Source organism: Vigna unguiculata, chromosome 11 (assembly GCF_004118075.2).
Source record: "Vigna unguiculata cultivar IT97K-499-35 chromosome 11, ASM411807v1, whole genome shotgun sequence".
Lineage (NCBI taxonomy): Eukaryota > Viridiplantae > Streptophyta > Magnoliopsida > Fabales > Fabaceae > Vigna > Vigna unguiculata.
In genome coordinates this window covers 2,875,952-2,897,525 of record NC_040289.1, presented here as the reverse complement: position 1 = coordinate 2,897,525, position 21,574 = coordinate 2,875,952, and the positions used below count along the sequence as shown (strand labels likewise).

At 32.4% G+C, this 21,574-nt stretch overlaps 5 non-coding genes and 1 pseudogene across 5 annotated transcripts; all 6 read right to left on the bottom strand.

The window, feature by feature from the left end:
- Nucleotides 1–2,003: 2,003 nt before the first annotated feature.
- LOC114170891 lies at nt 2,004–2,152 on the bottom strand (annotated as a pseudogene).
- Nucleotides 2,153–2,924: 772 nt separating this feature from the next.
- On the bottom strand, nt 2,925–3,120 carry LOC114170868. Its single transcript, XR_003601229.1, has one exon. It is a non-coding gene; the product is annotated as a U2 spliceosomal RNA (small nuclear RNA).
- Nucleotides 3,121–12,945: 9,825 nt separating this feature from the next.
- Nucleotides 12,946–13,141, bottom strand: LOC114170865. Its single transcript, XR_003601226.1, has one exon. It is a non-coding gene; the product is annotated as a U2 spliceosomal RNA (small nuclear RNA).
- Nucleotides 13,142–15,883: 2,742 nt separating this feature from the next.
- LOC114170870 lies at nt 15,884–16,079 on the bottom strand. Its single transcript, XR_003601230.1, has one exon. It is a non-coding gene; the product is annotated as a U2 spliceosomal RNA (small nuclear RNA).
- A 2,850-nt stretch (nt 16,080–18,929) lies between these two features.
- On the bottom strand, nt 18,930–19,116 carry LOC114170887. Its single transcript, XR_003601246.1, has one exon. It is a non-coding gene; the product is annotated as a U2 spliceosomal RNA (small nuclear RNA).
- A 480-nt stretch (nt 19,117–19,596) lies between these two features.
- LOC114170886 lies at nt 19,597–19,794 on the bottom strand. Its single transcript, XR_003601245.1, has one exon. It is a non-coding gene; the product is annotated as a U2 spliceosomal RNA (small nuclear RNA).
- Between the last annotated feature and the right edge of the window lie 1,780 nt (nt 19,795–21,574).

Genomic DNA, 21,574 nt, shown 5'->3' with positions numbered 1-21,574 from the left:
AGCCATGGAAGCTGTTTCACCCCACAACTTATGTGGCAACCCTTTTTCTTTCAGCAAGCTTCTTACCATGTTCAAGATTGTCTTGTTTCTTCTCTCCGCAAGAGCATTATGTTGTGGTGTGTAGAGTGTTGTAACTTCATGCATAATCCCATTAGCTTGACAATTATTTTCAAATGCATTAGAGGTGAATTCTCCTAGCCCATCTGCTCTAAGAGTTTTCAGCAATTTTCCACTCTCCCTCTCGACATTAGCTTTGAACCTCAAGAAAAATTCAAAAGCAGCACTCTTAATTTTGATCACATACATCCAAATCATTCTACTATACTCATCTACAAAGGTAATGAAATACTTATTTCCACCTAATGAGGGAACCTCGAAAGGTCCACATACTTCTGAGTACACTACTGCCAAGCATTCTTTGGCTCTCATCTTCATGTTTGTCTGGAATGGTCTTCTGGTTTCTTTTCCAGCCAAGCAGACCTCACAAAAATTCTCTGGTATGGTTATATCACACATTCCAGAAACCATATTCTTCTCATAGAGTTGCTTTAGAATTCTGAAATTTAAGTGACCATACTAAGATGCCATAGCCAACTTTTGTCATCCTTCTTGATTGCAAACAGGCATTGCACATCAACTACCTTCATGTTAACTTGGAAGGTTATGTTCTTTGAGATCTTGCTTCTCAAAATCGTATTCTTGTTAACATCAAACAACTCAACTTTGTCATAATTTCCCATTACTACAGTACACCCCTTTTGCACCAATTGACCTATGCTAAGGAGATTACACTTCATCCCTGGCACAAACAACACATTTGCTATCATAGCTTTTGAACCATCTTTTCTTAAGATGACTACATCTCCAGTCCCCTCAACTTTCAAGGTACTATTGTCAGCAAATCGCACCTTACTCCTTTTCTCCGCATTAAAATTGATAAGCCACTCTTTATGACAAGTTATATGATTTGAGCATCCCGAATCTAAGTACCATGACTCAGCTTGTGAATTCGCACCTCCGGTTGTAGTGGTTACCATCAGAATCAAGGTTTCTGAAGAATCAGAATCCTCATATGTCATATGAGCTTTCTTATCTCAATGCTTCCTTTTCCTCTTGTCTGCATAACATTTAGAGGCGTAGTGACCCATCTTATGGCAATTGAAGCATTTGATGCTTCTTTTATCTTTCTTCTTGTGATGGTTCTGATGCTTCTATGTTCTTTCATTCCCCTCTGTTGTATCTGACTTGTCATAGTGATCTTGAGCAGTCTTACCAGACTTTCATTCTCCTTTTGCTTGTTTCCCTTCCAGTTCTTGTTTCTTTCATTTCTCGTGAAATGGTGCACTTTCAAAGCTTGCTCAACATTATCTGTGTCAACCAGCAGCCACATCTCATGTGCTTCCAAGGAACTTTGGAGTTCCTTGATCTTCATCTGTGACAAGTCTTTAGACTCTTCAATTGCCACTACGATAAAATTGAATTTTCGTGGCAACGATCTCATAATCTTTTGAACAACCATCAGATCAGATATCGACTCACCATAACCCTTCATTTGGAAGATCACTGACATCATGAAACCTGAACAACACCTTCGTCTGAGTGCTCCATCTATTCCAATTTTTCTCTATAAGAATTAGAAGATTTGATGAGGGAATATGATTGTCGCCACCAGCCATTCTTCACCCACAATTGATCAAGAAACTAAGTCTTGATTCCCCTGCTGTGTTGTCTGCTCCTCGCTGCCTAACTTCCTTCTTCAATTGTGATTCTTGAAGTCAATCGTCCAATAAATGAATCAGGATCTGATACCACTTTTATTGGAACAAGCACGAGAGAGTGAGAGAAAATTGTGGGATTGTATTGTATTGAATGAGTAATATGAGTTCTGTTAAAACAGAAAAAACATAATACTTGACTTATCTCTACTAACACTATCACAAGCTAATTGATTAAATCAAAAATATATGATACAAAGCCATAAAGAAAGGTTTTAAGATTATAAAAAAAATTACTAATACAAGAGTCACAGTAACACGCCAGCAAATGGCCCTCTCCCTCAAAAAATAAACTTAATATCGAGTGAACCAATGGTCCACATATCATATAGTAAACGGATAAGAACATATACTACACTTGATATGATCATAGGAATATAATTTTACAGTGAGACCAGAATTTATGTATTATTATTCGAATAAGTCTCTCTGTAAAAATACTCTAAATATTAAACTTAATTATTTTACATTGAGCAGCACCTGGTCAAGCTATAGGTTTTTAGACATGATCCTCAAATACATGCATTAATTCAATACAACCATTATCCACCACTCTATTATGTGCCACAACAAATTGTAATAAAGACATTGTTGGTTCATTTTCTTTAGGATGTGGGATATAAATATCATAAAGTTTGTTGTTTAACCACTCACAATTTTAAAACACTTGTGTCTTCTTTTCTTTTGTTGAAATATAGGATAATTTGGATGAATTTGGGAGAGACAAAAGATCCTAATTTTTACTAGACGATCTAGTATAAGGAGTAAATGTTTTAAACTATTATAATCTTGAATTTGTGGTTATTCTCTGCAACTTTCTAGTATTCACAAGATTTTACTGCTAAAGAATTACAAATAAAATGTTATTAATCTCAATGATATTGAAATTGAAACTGAACTTTCACCGTCTTTACATGTTCAACATTTTGACCTCTTTTATGCTTGGAATACAAATGCATCATGCAAAGTAGTGATTATTCGTTGGGGCACAAGTGGCTCCATTAGTTATTCAACCTTACCACTAAGTGTTCTAAATATAAATGTTTAAGTGTTCTGATTTTATATTCCAACTATCAGGGTTCCAAATAGTAGTTGGCTTGAATCTATTATTTGCTACTATTAATATTATAAAAAACTTAACTGAAGTAGGAGGGATGCACCTAGACCTTGCTGTAGTGCAAAGCAAGGTCGAAGCTTAAGAGCCACAATAGCAAGCTACTGCACTTGGCCCTCTCCCTTAAAAAATAAATTTAATATCGTGTGAACCAATGGTTCACATATCAGATATTAAACTGATAAGAACAGATACTACACTTGATCTTAGCCAAAAGGCCGAGAAAGGTATGCTTTAGATTGAATATGTATTCTCGTTTTATATTCTAAACTGCAACTTCTTGTCAGAGTTCTGAAAAAATGTGGGACTTTGTCCTTGAGACTAGGTTGGAAAGCGTAATAATTTTAGAATTAAATCATCAATTGCATCTATTATTTTTCAAATGGAGGAGTGAGTTCAAACACATTGTATTCTTCCCTAAAATACTTCATTTAAATAATGTCTAGATTGTTGGTTATTATCATGTACTCAGAGTTTGGTTTTGAATCCTCATATGTGGAGGGAGAAAAAGTCTTCGTAAAAAAGCTAGTCTACTAAGAACACATAGCTCTTCTTTGTTTGGTTCTAGCCAAGGACTGATGAAACATGTTTATAGTGGTATAAGAGACCAACCAATAAAATGTTTCATTGAGGAATTTGAATCAAAATTTAGCCATGTTATTCAATATTGCATACCTATTGACTACACTTGCTAGGTAAAGTGATTAATTTGGTTCTTGTAATAGTATGAAATCTTGAATTTAGTTATAGGATAACAAATTTAAAATGAACTGAACTCTGAACTTGGAGTGGTAACTTGTTAAGACAGATTTTCTGCAACCACTGACGGCTCCAGCAAAGCCACAAGAAGTGTTCCATCTCATTGTTTCCGCCTATTTTAAAGTAGGAGTAAACATGTAAGTGGGCTTAAACACCGATCTGAGTAAGAAAAAGGGACTTTTGAATAATTATGTATGATCCATGCCCATATTTAGTCTGCGTGACATGAAAACTTCCTCAACCTCTACCTTTGCATTTCTAAAAATAGTATTATTTCTGAGTCCAAATGTCCCAAACGATACCCACCCACCCACATGGCCACACCTGATTATATGTAAAAAATAGATGACTTACATCGGTATTGTACTGTCTTAAGTGTTGAGCACTATTTTGTTGTGTGTTGAACACCATTTTGTTATCTCGGTTCAAAAGGTTACATTTTGGATCTTTCCTTGACTGTCTTACTAGAGCTCAACCACAAATTTTGGAGCTCAATTACATCATTGTTATTTCTTTTTGAAATTACTGCTAAATCATTTAAAATTTCATCAATTTCCTATTTCTCTTCTTCTTAGTACCTCGTTCTGTATTTATAAGCTAAAAAAAGTCATTTACTTACAAAATATGATCAATTAAAACATGATAAATGTAAGATTTATATGAAAATTTGACGTATTCTGGACATTTATCAAAGATCTATCAATTGAGGACGAAGTAGTGCTAGGTGAAGGCGTTCCTGATGACTATAAAGAGGGGCTCATTTGAATGTTTTGGTTTCATCTGCTGTAGTGAGGGACAAAATATTTTTATCGAGAGCATTGCATTTATTTTCTTATTTTGGTATGTCTCCGTCTAATACTTTCGATATGTCGGCTAACAATGTCGAGAAGGCCCTAGGCATGAGGAGAGGGAGAGGTCTTTAATGAGCGTGTCGTCTTCTAGCATGGATTCCGATAAAGAGAATCGAGATGACTCCATGAATGACTGGAGATTTGCCTTTGAGAGGATGGTATGAGTGGGAAAATCTTAGGGTGAAAAAGTATTTTTCTAAGTACAAGTGGTCTTCTACTACTTAGTCTTTTTGTGCTAGTGTATATATGCTAGATAGTCGTGTTGAGGACGACATTATTTCGGTCCAAAGGGTCTCAGCAATTGACAATGAATGTCATGACCGAGAAGATTATCCGAGCGATTTCTTTTAGATGGTCGTGTTGAGGATGACATTATTTCGGTCCAAAGGGTCTCAGCAATTGAAAATGTATGTCATGGCCGGGAGGATTACTCGAGCAATTTCTTTTACATGTATACGACTCTATTCTACGAGTTGCATGTTCATTTCCTTTCTTGACAAATTGACCATGGGAGTCCTACATGTTAAACATATTAGTTTTGAAATGGTTGAAAAGCCAAGAAGGGGGTTGAATTAGCTAGTTAAAAATTTAGGCTATCTTTGCAAGCTAAAAACCACCTTTAATTGAATCAAATAGATCACTAAGTTAGGATACAAACTGTACACTTTCAATCGATCAAAAACAGAGTTAACAAATTGATTTTACTAAATAGATTTTGTTCTGGTATAATAAATCGATTGAAACAGAAAAACAGTCAACTGAAATACTTGGAAAAATGCAAAAATGCGAATTTGAATTTTAAACCAGAAACAATGCTCAAGAATGATCAATACCCGTTCCAAATGGTTATACAAACATGCTCAATGCTGCAGATGCTATGAAAACATGCAAGAACATGAAAAAGATGATTAAAGCACAAGTTCTTGAAACTTTAAAATGAAAATGCAAGAGATAAAGGTTAGAGAAGAGAGGACACCACGAGATTTTATACTGGTTCACTCAAACCTGAGCTACATCCAGTTTGTCAAGGCAACCTTAGCTTGACTTTGCACTATTTCAAAAGTTTTACAAAGTATCCACCCTTACACTTCCAAAATATGCAAAAACACTGCAAAAGACTCTTGAATCACACAAGAATCAAACCAGCATAGCAAGAACCCTCTTGCAGACCTGGAAAACCACGAGGCATACACACAAAGCTTGAGAAAGATATCAAACCTCAGTGGTGGCACAAACTAGCCTACCACAAACCACTTTCTCCAAGCTTCAAACCAAGCCAAAAGCTCCAAGAATTTATCCAAGATCAATTTTCAACAGCTGCAACACGTATGATCACGAAGGAGAGAATTTCCACAAGTTTCCAGAACAAATTCGTGCTCTAAAATGATCAACATACCTCTCTTTCGAAAATTACAACTTTTATTCAAACTGTTACGAAATTCAACAGGTTGATTTTCAAATCAATCGGTTGATTTCACTTGACTTAAGTGAAATCAGTCGATTAAAAACTAAATGAACTGATTGAATTTGTTGCAGTTTAAGACTACTGCAACCAACCTTTTAACCTGTGAAAAAGTCATTCAACAGATTAAAAGAGACATTTTAACCTGTTGAAAAACTATTCAACAAATTAAAAACACAATAAAGATCAAACTACATCTAATTAATGCTATAAGATCTACAACATGAATTACAAACTACAAATACATTTTCTTAATGATGTAACTACATGGAGAGCACACGTTCCAGTCTTGATCACCATGGATATCATCAAATCTCCTTTCCTTCATCAATGTAGGCTTCATTCCAATGGTAATGGCTTCAAGATAGTTCAAAAGAGCTTCATTCAATCTTCATTAAATCTTCAAGAAGCAAACCACCTTGGCTTTTCATGTCAACAAAACATGGCTCGTACGCAACTTTATCCTAATAGTTGGGTTGTCCTATAAGCCTTCCGAGTTATAACAGTTGGGGATGCCGAAGAGGATGTCGAATAAAAATCATCTTCCCTTAGCCTGAGTCCTTCTCTTCATGTGGAAGGTGTTGGAGAAACCCTTGCATCATGAAGTCATTATGTACTTTGATGTTACTTTACACTTATTTTGTTTTGTTATATCGATGTTCGATCATTTTGATGTATCGTCGTCATTTAATTATCGGCTTGAATCTAGAAATATACTCTAGAATGACACTATATAAAAAAGCACTTTCGAGTACTCTTCGACCTTAAATCCATGATGTCTACTTCTTCACTTCAAGATAGTCCGAGATGTATTAAGAGTTATTGTCATCAACATCCAAGATGAGAGATGAGTGTCTGCAAAGACACTATGATGCTCGAGTCAGGTATGTGCGTAACATCGTAATAAATGCTACAATGGATACAACATAGTTTCCTTGTGAACAATGCTATTTATTGGGGTTTCATAGGCTTTTACCTTGTTGCCTTTCTCAAGTTGTTTAGGGTTTTGCTAATCCATCTTATGTCTTAATCTCCTTGTCAATTATGCTTGATCATTATTTATCTTGGTCGAGATGTCTTTGCTGACATGATTTCTTCTTAGATGAGTTATTATGGTGAAAATGTCTTTGTTAACATGGTGTCACAATGTGTAGTTCGAGATTGTCTCTGTCACATATGGTTCTCATACTAAATAACAAACTTTTACTAATTAAGTATCACACTTCTCTTAATTCAAGTACTCAAGGATACTATACACTACTCAACTTTGAGCCTTTCAAACTTGTTTCTCTCTGAAGGTTTAGTTAATACATCAACTACTTGTAATTCAATCATGCACCAACTTAAACCTTAGCTTGTTTCCTTATTAAATGAAATCTAATTTTTATGTGCTTGTTTATGCCATATGACAGGATTAGGTGCTAGATTTAAAGATGGCTTGTTATCAACTATAAGCTTTTCAATATCCACTATTATTTCTTTTAACATTTGATCAAGCCAAATAGCTTTGCAAGATGCATATGAATCAATAACATACTCAGTCTCATAGGATAATAGTGCCACAACTGATTGCTTCTTACAACACCAAGAGATTGGTGCAACTAAGAATTTAGACGAGTATCCACTGGTACAGTTGGACATGGATTGAAAATTTTCAAAATCTAATTTAGATCTAATATAGTTCCAATAATATATTGGATCTATAATCCATATTCATATTAACTAGAATATCGAAATACATTTGACTCATTCATATCAATCAAATTTGAATGTTTTCTAATCTAATTTAAATCGGATTAAATCTAGACTCAATCCATGTTGTTAATTAAATTAAATTTAATGAAACTAATCTAATACTTGACTATTAAGTCGAGTTGGCATGACCTTTAGTCAAGGTCGAGTTAGCATGACCTTTAATTAAGGTCGACTCAACTTGATCTTTAATTAAGGTCGACTCAACTTGATCCTTCGACTCGAGCCAACTTAACATGAACTTTTGGCTTGAGTTGTCTTAATTAGACCTTTGACTCAGGTGCATTCTACTTGACCTTGAATCTAGGTCGATTTGACTTGATTTGGTCCTATGTCGCTTTGAGTTAAATTGGACACACTTTATTTTGGATTTTCAAAATCCAAAAAATATTCAAATCAGATCTGATCTAAATCCGATATAAATCCAATTAAGTGGACTGAATTTAAAATCCAAAGTGTGGATTTGTATTTGGAAAAAATTCATCTAAATCTAACATAAATCCAATTAAGTGGACCAAATTTAAAATCTAAAAGTGTAAATTTGGATATGAAAAAATCCATTTAAATCTCATCTAAATCCAATTAAGTAAAATGGATTTAAAATCCAAAAGGTGCATTTGGATCTGAAAGAAAAACATTTAAATATAAGTGATATAAATTTGGATTACTATACATTAGATCTCAAAATTTAAATATTTTGTTCACCCAATCCATTAGGCTCCTCGTATCACTACTGTCCCTACACTAAACTAAACCTGAATTATATCTTCGTTTAACTTCTTCAGGGATGTGGGGTACAAGACAAAAAAAGTTTGCATTTTAACATTAAAACTTCTTAAAGTCTGATTTAAAGTAGTTAGATGTATCTATTCCTACATGTGGAGAAGCTAGAACACAACAAGATGAGCCTATTGAGAGTTTTGACCAACTTAATTAGTTTCAAATACGTGTGATTTTTCTCAACACCATTTTATTGTTAAAAAGATATCCTTCTATTGCTCTTTCAAAAATGATTTTCTAGAACACCTATAAAAATAGACTCACATTAGACATTATACGCAATACATGTATTTCATGTTTCTAAAAATTGACTCAACATTCCTAGAAATGTATTATGTGTTTCAAAAAGTTGGCACATTAGAAGACAGTTTATGCAATTCATGTATTATGTGTTTCGAAAAATTGACACACATTAGACATTTATGCAATACACGTATTGTGTGTTTTCAAGAATTGACACACATTAGAAATTTGATACATGTATGTAAATATATATATATATATATATATATATATATATATATATATATATATATATATATATATATATATATATATATATATATATAAATAGAAATTGGAGCAGAATTTGTAAACTTTAACTTCATGCTAGACATTCCGTATAGGAATTGAGAGTTTTCTTTTATTGTCTGGATAAGTAGTTAAACTCCTATATAAGATTATTTTTTTTTCTACTTAATTATGTTTCATAGTTATTTGATATAGTATATTATCGAAATCAGATTCATAAGATATAAAAAATGAGAGACCAGAAATTTATTAAATTATAATAAACTAAAGAATATTTGGTCTAGATTGATGCACCAACCAAACACTATATAGTCTACATAATATTATGCTAAGCAACTATTTTTATATCACATCATATATTTAACAATTCCAATATTATGTTAAATAACGATTTTTACATCATATCATATATTTAACCTATAACAACATATACTACAGTTAAAACAACTATGGTTTTTTTGCTTTTATATTAAAAAAATTTCCCAAAACAGTTGTTTGCTCACTACTTGCTTGCTCTTACTCAAAATAGGGAGTGTGAGATTCATATTAATACAATATATCATCAATATAACGTTTCAGTTACAAATAGAAAATTTGAATTCATCTGGAAGCATAAGAGAAGTTCTTATTATATTGTCATGTTCGTATTTCTTTACATTAAAATATTTTAAAATTGGATGTAGTCAACAAAAAATATTAGAATTTAGAAAAAATATAATAAACAGTAATATTATATATTAAGTAAAAAACAGAATTAAAATATATGAAAAAGTAGATTGATTTATAAAAAAAATTATAAGAAAATCATTTTTCTCTTAAAATATAATATATCATAATTAAACATATAATCTAATTAATTATATTTCTAAACGACATAAAAACAAACCTAATTAATTTTCTTCAATCAAAATATAGCAAATAAGAATATATGAGCCAACAACGTTAATGCATAATAAGCCACGTTACACACATAGTTCAATGTTATCATCGTGGTTAATAATTTGATTTTGTCGTTTGCTAGAAGACTTCATTGATTCCAATTTTATAAAAATAAAATCAAATTAACCATAAAATAAAAATATAGACCAAATTAAATAATTTTGACGAAAATATGAATCAAATATATAATTAAACCATATTATTTTAAAATAGTATTGGAAATTTATTGTTGTAAAAAAATTTACTCAGTGATGCAAATGAAGGATCGATCATGGAATAATGAGAGTTCCTTGAAATACCTTCACATAAGGAGAGGCTTTCATAGTTTGAACATTGAAACTGAAATATCCTTATATGCAATAAATAAATAAATAAATAAATATATATATATATATATATATATTTATTTATTTATTTATTTATTTTGCATGTACATTTAATATTTGTGCACGTTACCGAACATCCTAAAACCAAAGGGAAGTGATCACATCCATACACTACTTGAGTCTGGAGTGATATAGAGGAAACAACAAAAAAATAGTTTGTTGAAGTAGAAAAAAATTCAATGTTCTTCAAAATCAAATTTGGATCCGGGAATTAAACATTTATTCTTGATCAGACTGTCTTATCTAAGACTAAATACGACATATGTTTCATATAAACAGAAAAGGCATAGTGGAGTTGAATAAATAATAGTTTACTTTAAAATTTACACTATTTCCTTTCTCCTAAAAATTCATTGACTATCAATCCTAGGTTGTGAACTCATTTTAAATATAACAAACTGTGGTAGACAATTTTGCTCAGTTAAGTGCATGTGATTAAATTAAATCAAAATATATGATACAAAGCCATAAAAAAAAGATTTTAAGATTATAAAAAAATAACTAATACAAGAGTCACAGTAGCACGCCACTGCAAATGGCCCTCTCCCTCAAAAAACAAACTGAAAATGATCATGATTGAAAATTTTTTGATCGTCTTTTCTTGAGAAAGAGGCGAAAAATAATTAACTTGAATTCGGGACAATTATTCGAAATTTTAGTAGAAATTTTAGTAAAAGACTAGATTTATTATCTCATATTTGCTTTTCGTAAAAAAATACCAAAGGAAGTGGAGGTTTCTTCAAACAACAAGGGACTCGGTCAATTATTCAATCAAATGATATTGAGCCATTGAACATGTTTCGCATCTCTTCTTGAGAAACAAGCGGACTATTTCTTTATAAAATTGTGCTCAATTTCATATGTGACAATTCCGTCAAGATCTCTTCGTTAGTTGGGGGAAGAGTTCGCACAAATTGGATTTTTTTGAGGAACATATCACGAGAGAATTGGATTTGGTCAAACAATCTGTGGTTGGGAAACAAGGATCAGTTTTTTAACAAGGTACGTAATGTATCATCAAATCTTCAATATGATTCCACAAGATCTAGTTTCATTCAAGTAACGGATTCTAGCGAATTGAAAGGATCTTCTGATCAATCCAAGGCAATTTCATTAGACATTAGAAATGAGGATTCGAAATATCACACATTGATCAATCAAAGAGAGATTCAACAACTAAAAGAAAGATCGATTCTTTGTTGGAATCCTTCCTTTCTTCAAATGGAACGAATAGATATAGAATTAGAGAGATTCCTTAGATTTTTTTTTTCAATGAACAATTTGTCGACTTTGTCGATTGAATTGAAATGATTGCTTCAAAAATTATTGAGTTATTCTTCCAAATTATTGTATATTTTTTGTTTTTCTGGATTCATCGAGTTTTGAGAGTTTTCTTTCAATAAAAAAATATTTTAAATTTAAAAATTCTTATTTTTTTTCGTGAGGAATAATATACTTTTTCTAATAATTTAAAGAATACTGCACTTGATCTTAGCCAAAAGACCGAGAAAGGCAGCTTCTTGTCAGAGTCCTGATGAATGTGGGACTTTATTGATATGATCATAGGAATATAATTTTACAGTGAAACCAGAATTTATGATTATTATTCGAATCTGGTACTGATACTGATAACTCACTTACAACCTAGAAAGATCGGTCGCTGAAGAATTGCTTAGTATTGTCTAAAACAAAATAGCTTTTGATGTTTGGTCCTAAACAAAGACCGGACAGTTTGAAAGTATTCAAGTTATAAAAGACCTTTACCAATAAAATGTTTGACTCATGTTCCAAATGTAAAACTTTATATTATTCAATATTTTAAAAATATGATAAGTTTTATCTATGTTGACTAAAAAGTCTTTCTCTGTATAAAAACTCTAAATATTAAACCTTATTATTTTACAACGAGCAGTACCTGGTCAAGCAATAGGTCTTTCCGACATGGTCCTCAAATACATGCATTAATTCAATACAACCACTATCCACTACTCTATTATGTGCCACAACTAATTCTAATAAAGACATTGTTGGTTCATTTTCTTTAGGATGTGGGATATAAATATCACAAAGTTTGTTGTTTAACCACTCACAATTTTAAAACACTTGTGTCTTCTTTTCTTTTGTTGAAATATAGGATAATTTGGATGAATTTGGGAGAGACAAAAGATCCTAATTTTTACTAGACGATCTAGTATAAGGAGTAAAGGTTTTAAACTATTATAATCTTGAATTTGTGGTTATTCTCTGCAACTTTCTAGAATTCACAAGATTTTACTGCTAAAGAATTACAAATAAAATGTTATTAATCTCAATGATATTGAAATTGAAACTGAACTTTCACCGTCTTTATGAGAGGCTCCATTAGTTATTCAACCTTACCACTGTTCTAAATATAAATGTTTGAGTGTTCTGTTTTTATATTCCAACTATCAGGGTTCCAAATAGTACTTTGCTACTATGTTGGTTGTTTCTTTTCCATCATAAAGTTTGATTTTGAATGCCTCAAAAACAATAACAAAATGGATAAGGAACAGAAAATCTAATAATATAAATATCAAGCATAAATATATAATAAGAAGCATTTAAACTATATTGGATGAGATGCACCAGAACCTTGCAGTAGTGCAAAGCAAGGACAATGCTTGAAGGCCTCAGTAGCAAGCTACTGCAACTGACCCTCTCTCTCAAAAAATAAATTTAATATCGAGTGAACCAATGGTTCACATATCAGATATTAAACTGATAAGAACAGATACTACACTTGATCTTAGCCAAAAGGCCGAGAAAGGTATGATTTTGATTCTGGAAGTGTTCAGATTTTATATTCTAAACTCCATATGCCTATCAGGGAACTGACCAATGTGGAACCTTCTGAGAGAGGATTAAAACAGTGATGAAACTGATAACTGAGTTCAAACACACTCAATCTTTGGGAAAATAACTTGCTTATTTTTATTATTATGTGTGATGTTGTTTCTTCAATGCACTCTAAGTTCATACCATACTGTCACAAAGAATCTCAGAGATGAAATGTTTGACTCAAGTTTTAAGAGAATGAAATGAAAATAAATGAGCGAAAGGTGAATGAAAAAAGAGACCACGGGTCAAACAATTTACATAACACATTAATCAGGTGCAACTCCATACCAAAATAATCAATTCACGGTTGAGTAATTGTAAGTGAAAGAGAAATTCCAGTATATAACATCCTGCAATCTGTTACAGAGAGATGAGAAGCACTGCTCTTCAGGTTCTTCTCTTGGTTTTTCTGATATGCAAATTTCTGTAATTTCTTGTGTGCATGTCAATTAATCATAGGAAAACTAATAAGACATTTACAGATATTTGGTTACAGGACAATAACTTGATCTTGTTCTTTTCTGTTTTTGTTTGTTATCACTGAAGAGATTGAATCAAGTCACTTTTGGAACACAACCCACTTAAATAGGCTTCTCATTTAGGTTGTGTTATTCAAATTTTAGATAAGATTTCAATCATTTTAGACAAAGCTTATCGATCTCTGACAAAGTCTACAAAGGGTGCTTATTCACCTCTGTATATTGCTCGTTGTTGCAAGGATTGACAAATATTAAATTAAGTTTTCTTTCAATATTTTTTAGTTTTTTTTTACGATTGGGATATATGTGAAAATTTTTGTTTAAAAATAAATAAATATATACATATATTTAATAATTAATTAACTAAAAAATATAAATATTTTTAGATAGTGAAGACAATGAGTTATTTTACTATAATAATATCAAATTTAGAATAAGGTAATTATCTATTGAAAATTTAAAAGAATAAAAAAAATAACATTGTGACTCTAATTTTAAGTTAGAAACCAATTTAGAGTTAATAATAATAACTAACTAGATTCTTGGTAAATAATGTTGGAAACTAATTTAGACTCTAATTTATAAATTAATTATATTTTCTATTAATAATAAAAACTATTTTAGATACCAATGATTTTTAATTTATAAAATTATATCTAACTTGGTTAATGTAATGACAAATTATATTTTGTTTCTAAATTTGATTGTTATTTAATGATTTTCTGAAAGTGGGATATGTAACATCTTAGAATATGTATATTGTACTATTTGTAACAAAATAAAGCTAATAATAGAAAATACAGAAAGAAAGTAAAGAAAGAATAGAGAATGAAAGAATGAGGAGCAACTATTTGTGTGTGTTATTTATTACTAATAGGAAGATTCATATTGATAAATACAACATGTAACTCATACAAGGATACAAAATCAAATAGTTAATATTTCCAATATTTAATGAATCATATGACTACTATCAGTCATACAATTATATGAATAATTGTATCAAATCAATGGACGACCATCAATTCATAACACTCCCTCCCTTATGTATCCACCCAGAAGAGAATGTGTGTCATTAAAACCTTACTAACAAAAATCCTTTGGAATTAAAACCTAGTGAAGGAAAAAGAGTACAATATTTTGTATTATTTAATATAATATTATTCATCACATATTTTATTTCTCCCCTCATGTAGACTTACATACTTAATATGACGAAGTCTAAATTTATGAATCATTTGCTTAAAAGTTATTCTTGGCAAACCTGTTAGATTTTGAGAGTCACTGAACGCAAAATTTAATGAAGATTCTAAAACAAAAGGTAATAAAGTTTGTAAGCCAAACCAAATAGTAAAGATTGCAAAGTCAGAAAAGTTTTTCCGTCACAACTCAAAGCTAGTCTATTTAACACAAAGTACATGGCAGGTTTTTCAGCCTCTCAGAAATTTGAAATTTACTGTATTCAACAATCGATCACATCTTGATAATTTGAGTGAAAGGTTTTCTTAGTTATCTTGATAAACATAAACCAATGTACACGTGTTTGTGTCTAGATGGAGAAATTGGCGGGTTTTATAAAGCATTAAAGCCTTTGAGATTAACAACACTGAGATGATGGAAGTTCAGTTTGAGATTATAATTTTGAAATTGGATTTAGATAGATTGAAGTTAATTTGAAGAAGTTTTACTTCCGCAAAAGAAGGAGCAAAAAAATTCAAGGTGACTTCATTGCAAAGACATATTTGGATGACTTTTTTTGATGCCGTAACTGAGTTCAACAACGTTAATCTATGAAAAAGACACACACGAGTAGCAACCGTATATAGTTTCGTCAGAAAAAGAACAGAAAAATCTTTAAGAAAATAATGGTCTTTAAAACTAAATATTGCTGATCAAACTGTTTTATCCAAGACTGAAATATGGGGTATAAGGTAAGGTCATGAAAGCAAAAAAGGCCTGATGGAATTGGAGAAGCATAGAATATTTGAAGACAAGTAGACTACTTAATGAAATTGTGCTACCCTTTTGGTGAAACATAGAATAATTGAATCATAATTGGTTTATAGTGGTTAGATATTTGTATTCTACATGTGTTAGACAGTTTTACCTAACCCAGTGCATAAGATTAAATCATAAAATATGATACTTAAGGCACAAAGACAAATATTAATATTACAAAAAAATTAACTGAAGTAGGAGGGATGCACCTAGCCCTTGCTGTAGTGCAAAGCAAGAACAATGCTTAAGAACCACAGTAGCAAGCTACTGTAATTGGCCCTCTCCCTTAAAAAATAAATTTAATATCGTGTGAACCAATGGTTCACATATCAGATATTAAACTGATAAGAACAGATACTACACTTGATCTTAGCCAAAAGGCCGAGAAAAGTATGATTTTGATTCTGCAGGTGTTCAGCTTTTATATTCTAAACTTCATATGCTTGTCAAGGAACTGATCGATGTGGATTTCACTTGATTGATATGCTTCATTCTGCACAGAGGCAACATTATATTCTTCCCATGTAGTTGAGTGAAACTCCTTTTCACACTTAGTTTACTTTTAATATATTATTAGATTTTCTTCTATAACTCTTTACAATTGGTCCTAACCAATGACTGGTTAGGAAAACACTATTCATATCCATTCATGACACCTTATCAATAAAATAACTTTCAAAAATGAAAAAAGTTTGAATACAAGGTTTATTCATGTTACTGTGTATTTTAGATAAAACTTGTATTATTTATTATTTTTATAAATATAATTATATGAATACATGTGATATCAACATTAAACCATTTTCAAAAATAATACAAGTATTCATTGTTTCCATATCAACACACACGCACACGCACATACGCACACGTGCACACACGCACAACTGATAAAGTATTCAAGATATTAAATGACATTGTTGGACAAGAAAATATAATTCAAGTTGTTACTGATAATGCTGCAAATTTCAAGACAATTGGAGATTTGTTGATGAAAAAACAGAACAAATGTATTGGACTCCATGTGCTGCACATTATATTGATTTGATGTTTGAAAATTTTTAAAAGAATTTGAAGGTATATGAATTGACAATCAAGAAGGGTCAAATTACCACTTACATTTATGGAAAAACAATGTTGATTTATTTGTTGAAAAAGTTCACTAAAGGTAGAGACTTGATAAGACCGAGTGTAACTAGATTTGCCACGACATATTTGACTCTTGGTTGTCTTCATGAATTGAAGATATCATTATTGACCATGTTCAGCTCTAAGGAGGGGAAGACAAGCAAGTTTGGAACCTCACAAGAGGGGAAAAGAGTAAAACGTGTGGTATTAGACAATTGGTTTTGGAAGAATGTACCTACATGCTAGAAGGCTACTACCCTTCTTATGGTGGTCTTAAGATTGGCGGACTCAAATGTAAAACCTGCATTGAGTTTCATTTATGAAGAGATAGGTTGTGCAAAAGAGAAGATTAGGTCCAATTTTAACAATATTAAGAAGAAGTAAAATTTCAAACTTTTACTCATTCAAGGTTTAATTACTTATGTCTGAAATTAGTTTGGTATTGAGTGTAGTTATGAAGAGGTTTGGAGAATAATCGATGCTCGATGGGATAGTCAACTTCATAGGCCTTTGCATGCAGCTGCCTATTTTCTCAACCTCCACCTCCACTATGAACCTAACTTTAGATGTGATGATGGTGGAGAGGTGAAAGAAGGATTGTATATATGCATGAGAAGATTGGTACCAAATTTTGCAGAAAGAAGAAAAATTAATTTGTAAATTGTTGAATTTCATTTTCCTAGAGGACTTGTAATTCTTTGGGATGTGAGTGTAATTGGAGCTCATTTGAAATGGTAATTTAAATTATTTATAATTTCCTTTATTAGGTTTATATCTATTAAAATTTAATATTTCATTTTAGGTTCATACAAGGAGAAGGAACCATTTGCATTAGAAAAAGATGACTTATTTAGTTTTTGTGATGTATAACTTGAAGTAGAAAAGTAGATAAATTCGAAAAATTGTTGCTCTTCCATTTGATGACATTGAATCTAACGATATGAATGGGTAACTGAAGAGGCAAATAATGTTGTTGTGATTGAGCAAGTTGAAGGTGAAAATGATGTTCAAAATGTTCCCTTGTATGAATCAACAACAGATCCAGCTCTAGATGCTTTTGATCTTTATAACATAATTTTTGATGCCAATTAGGATGCACAAGTTTCATCGGGGAAGAGTTAGATGAAAAGGATGGAGATAATGATGTAATTAGAAGATTAGAGGATTAATTAGACATAGACATTTGACATTTGAATTTATGAGATTAAGAACACTAAGATGATGGAAGTTCAAATTGAGATTATAATTGGGAAATTGGATTGAGATAGATTGAAGTTAATTTGAAGACGCTTTACTTCTGCAAAAGAATATTTTGTTGAAGGAGAAAAAAAAAATCAAGATGACTTCATTGCAAAGACATGTTTGTATGACTTTTTTCGATGTATAATGAACATATCCTTTCTTGCAATATTGTTGTTGTCTTATTTGCGGCTTTTGTCGTTGCTGGAATTATGTGGTATGGTTCAACAACTCCAATTGAATTACTTGGACCTACTCGGTAGCAGTGGGATAGGGATACATCCATCAAAAAATATATCGAAGAGTGGGAACTAGACTAGTCAAAAATCAAAATTTATTAGAAGCTTGGTCTAGGGTTCATGAAGTAACGAAGTTAATATATATATGAAAAGGACAGAGGAATCACCACCATATATAGTTTCTTAAGAAAGAATAGAAAAACCTTGTTTGGTAGGAAAACAATGGTCTTCAAAATTAAATTTGAGTTCGGAAATTGATTATTTTGAAGGTGCTTTAGCATCTATCGTTGATCAACCTGTCTTATCTAAGACTGAAATATGACATAGGAGGTAATGTCATATAACCAAAAAAAACCTAGCGGAGTTTAAGAAAGGATTGTTTGGTAGTGACAAAGTTGAGCAAGTTCACTATAATTTACACAATTTCCTTAGTCCTAAAAATTCATTGACTATCAACCCTAAGCCATGAACTCATTTTGTCCTAAGTAAGCTGGAAGATTACTAGAAATATATATCCAACATAATCTCACATAAAGAGCATGTTGAAAAAGCTGTGCTAGACAGTTTGTTTGAGTTGACTAATACACGTGACTAAATACTAAGCCATAAAGACAAATATTATAAAAATTGAACTGAACTAGAAGGGATGCACCCAGCCCTTGCAGTAGTGCAAAAAGCAAGGGCAATGCTTGAAGGCCTCGGTAGCAAGCTACTGCAATTGGCCCTTTCTCACTTAAAAAATAAATTTTATATCATGTGAACCAATGGTTCACGTATCAGATATTAAACTGATAAGAACAGATACTACACTTGATCTTAGCCAAATATGTTGCAGCTTGTTGTCATAGTCCTGATAAAGGTGGGCCTTTGTTATATGACCAGAGAAATATAATTTTACAGTTAAACCAGAATTTATGTATTATTAATCAAATCTAGTACTAATAACTGATTTACAACACATTGTATTCTTCACAGATAATTTACTTGAATATAATGTTATATTTTATGTTCTTTTTCTCGGTGCTCAAAGAATGGTTTTGAATGTCCAAATTTGGGAGGAGAAAGTTTCTCTAAAAATGTCGGTCGCTGAATCATTGTTTAGTATTGTCTAAAACAAATAGCTTTTGATGTTTGGTCCTAAGCAAGGACTAGACAGTTTGAACAGTGTTCATGTAGTTCTAAAAGACCTTACCAAATGGAAACAAAAATGGAGACACAAAGAAAACATGAAGTAACTTCACAAATATATAAATTAAATACAAAACAGAGACATCAGCTGAGAAATTCCCAACATTTAAACTACATTGGATGAGTTGCTCCAGGCCATTGCACTAGTGCAAAGCAAGTGCGATGCTTGAAGGCCTACGTAGCAAGCTACTGCAATTGACCATCTCTCTCTCAAAAAATAAATTTAATATCGTGTGAACCAATGGTCCACATATCAGATATTAAACTGATGAGAACAGATATTACACTTGATCTTAGCCAAAAGGCCGAGAAAGGTATTAATAAGTATTTAAATTGCAAGGATAAAGAAACCAGAAATTGGGAAATAAATGCACTGATCCAGTTTAATTGAAAACAAGAAAATACAGAAGGATAGGAATATCCAACTGCCCAGAGCCAAGCTCCTAAGAAGCAACCACAATGGTCCTCCTCCAAAAATGACCATACCCCCTCCCCTTCTTCTCTCTCTTCTAACCAACTTATTCTTCCTAGTGTGCCACGTCATTCTTCCTAGACCGTTTCCTCTCATACACCCTGCCCCACCTATTCTTACCATTCTCTTCTTGGATCATGGGCTCTTTAAACCCAATTGTATTTGGGTTTGTATCAATACCCTCTTCTTGAAATGGAGCCTTGTCCTCAAGGCTGAATTCCGGAAATTGGTTGTGGATGGTAATCGTATCCTCCCAAGTCGCCTCCTCAACATCTTGCCCCTTCCAATGTACCAATACTTGTGTTTTGGTCTCCCCCCTTTTGTGTTGTTCCTAGTCGCCAATATAGCCTCTGGTATCATTAATTCGACTCTGTCATCCTCCAGCCCTTTGGGAAGATCCTTCTCTACCTTGTATTTTCCTACTGCCTTTTTTAATAGGGATACATGAAACACGGGATGAATTTTCGAAGATGGTGGTAATTTCAAACGATATGCCACCTCCCCTATCTTCTCCACAACCTCAAAAGGTCCATAATATTTAGCATTCAGCTTTGATTGCACTCTATTCATGACAGAATGTTGTCTGTTCTGTTTCAACTTCAAAAAGAAGAAATCCCCCACAACAAAATGCCTCTCCTTACGATGCTTAGTTGCTTGATTTCTCATCCTGTCCTGAGCTCTGAGTAAATGAGATTTCAACTGCCTCAAAGCTTCATCTCTCTCTACAAGGTCTTTTTGGACAGCCTCCACTCTCACTTCCCCTTGAACCACTTGAACAATCTTGGGTGGTTGTCGACCATACACCGCTTCAAAAGGAGTCATTCCCGTAGATCCATGGTAAGTTGTGTTGAACCAAAACTCAGCCCAAGGCATCCAAATCACCCAAGTCTTAGGTTGATCAGTGATGAAACATCGTAAATACGTTTCAAGACACCTATTGGTTACTTCCGTTTGTCCATCCGTTTGAGGATGGTAGGCTGTGCTCATTTTCAGCTTGGTTCCCTGCATTTTAAAAAACTCTTTCCAAAATACACTCATAAATAAGGGGTCTCGATCACTCACAATAGAATTCGGTACTCCATGTAGCCGCACTACCTCCTTCACAAAAATTTCAGCAAGAGTCTTTGCGCTATAAGAATGTTTAAGAGGCACAAAATGACAATATTTTGTCAATCGATCTACAGCCACCAAGATTGCTTCAAACCCTTTTGATCTTGGTAATCCCGTGATGAAGTCAATACTATTGTCTTCCCAGACCCTCTCCGGAATTGGTAATGGCTGCAAAAGACCACTAGGGGCTGCTGTAATATATTTTTGTCTTTGGCACGTGTCACAAGCTTGAACATACTGTTGGACGTCTCTCTTCATTCCTTTCCAATACAAATTTGCTGCTATTCTTCTGTATGTACGATAGAACCCTGAATGACCACTTTGAGGAGTAGCATGAAACTCTTCCAAAAATTTCGGAATCCAAACAGATTTCTCCGAAATGACTAGGCGGTTTTTATAATAAAGTACTCCTTGTTTATAAACAAATCCCGCACAGAACTTCTCGCCACGTCCTTGCTGCACTTCTTCAATTATTTTTTGCAACCTTTTATCTGCATGTACTTCAGTATTGAGCTC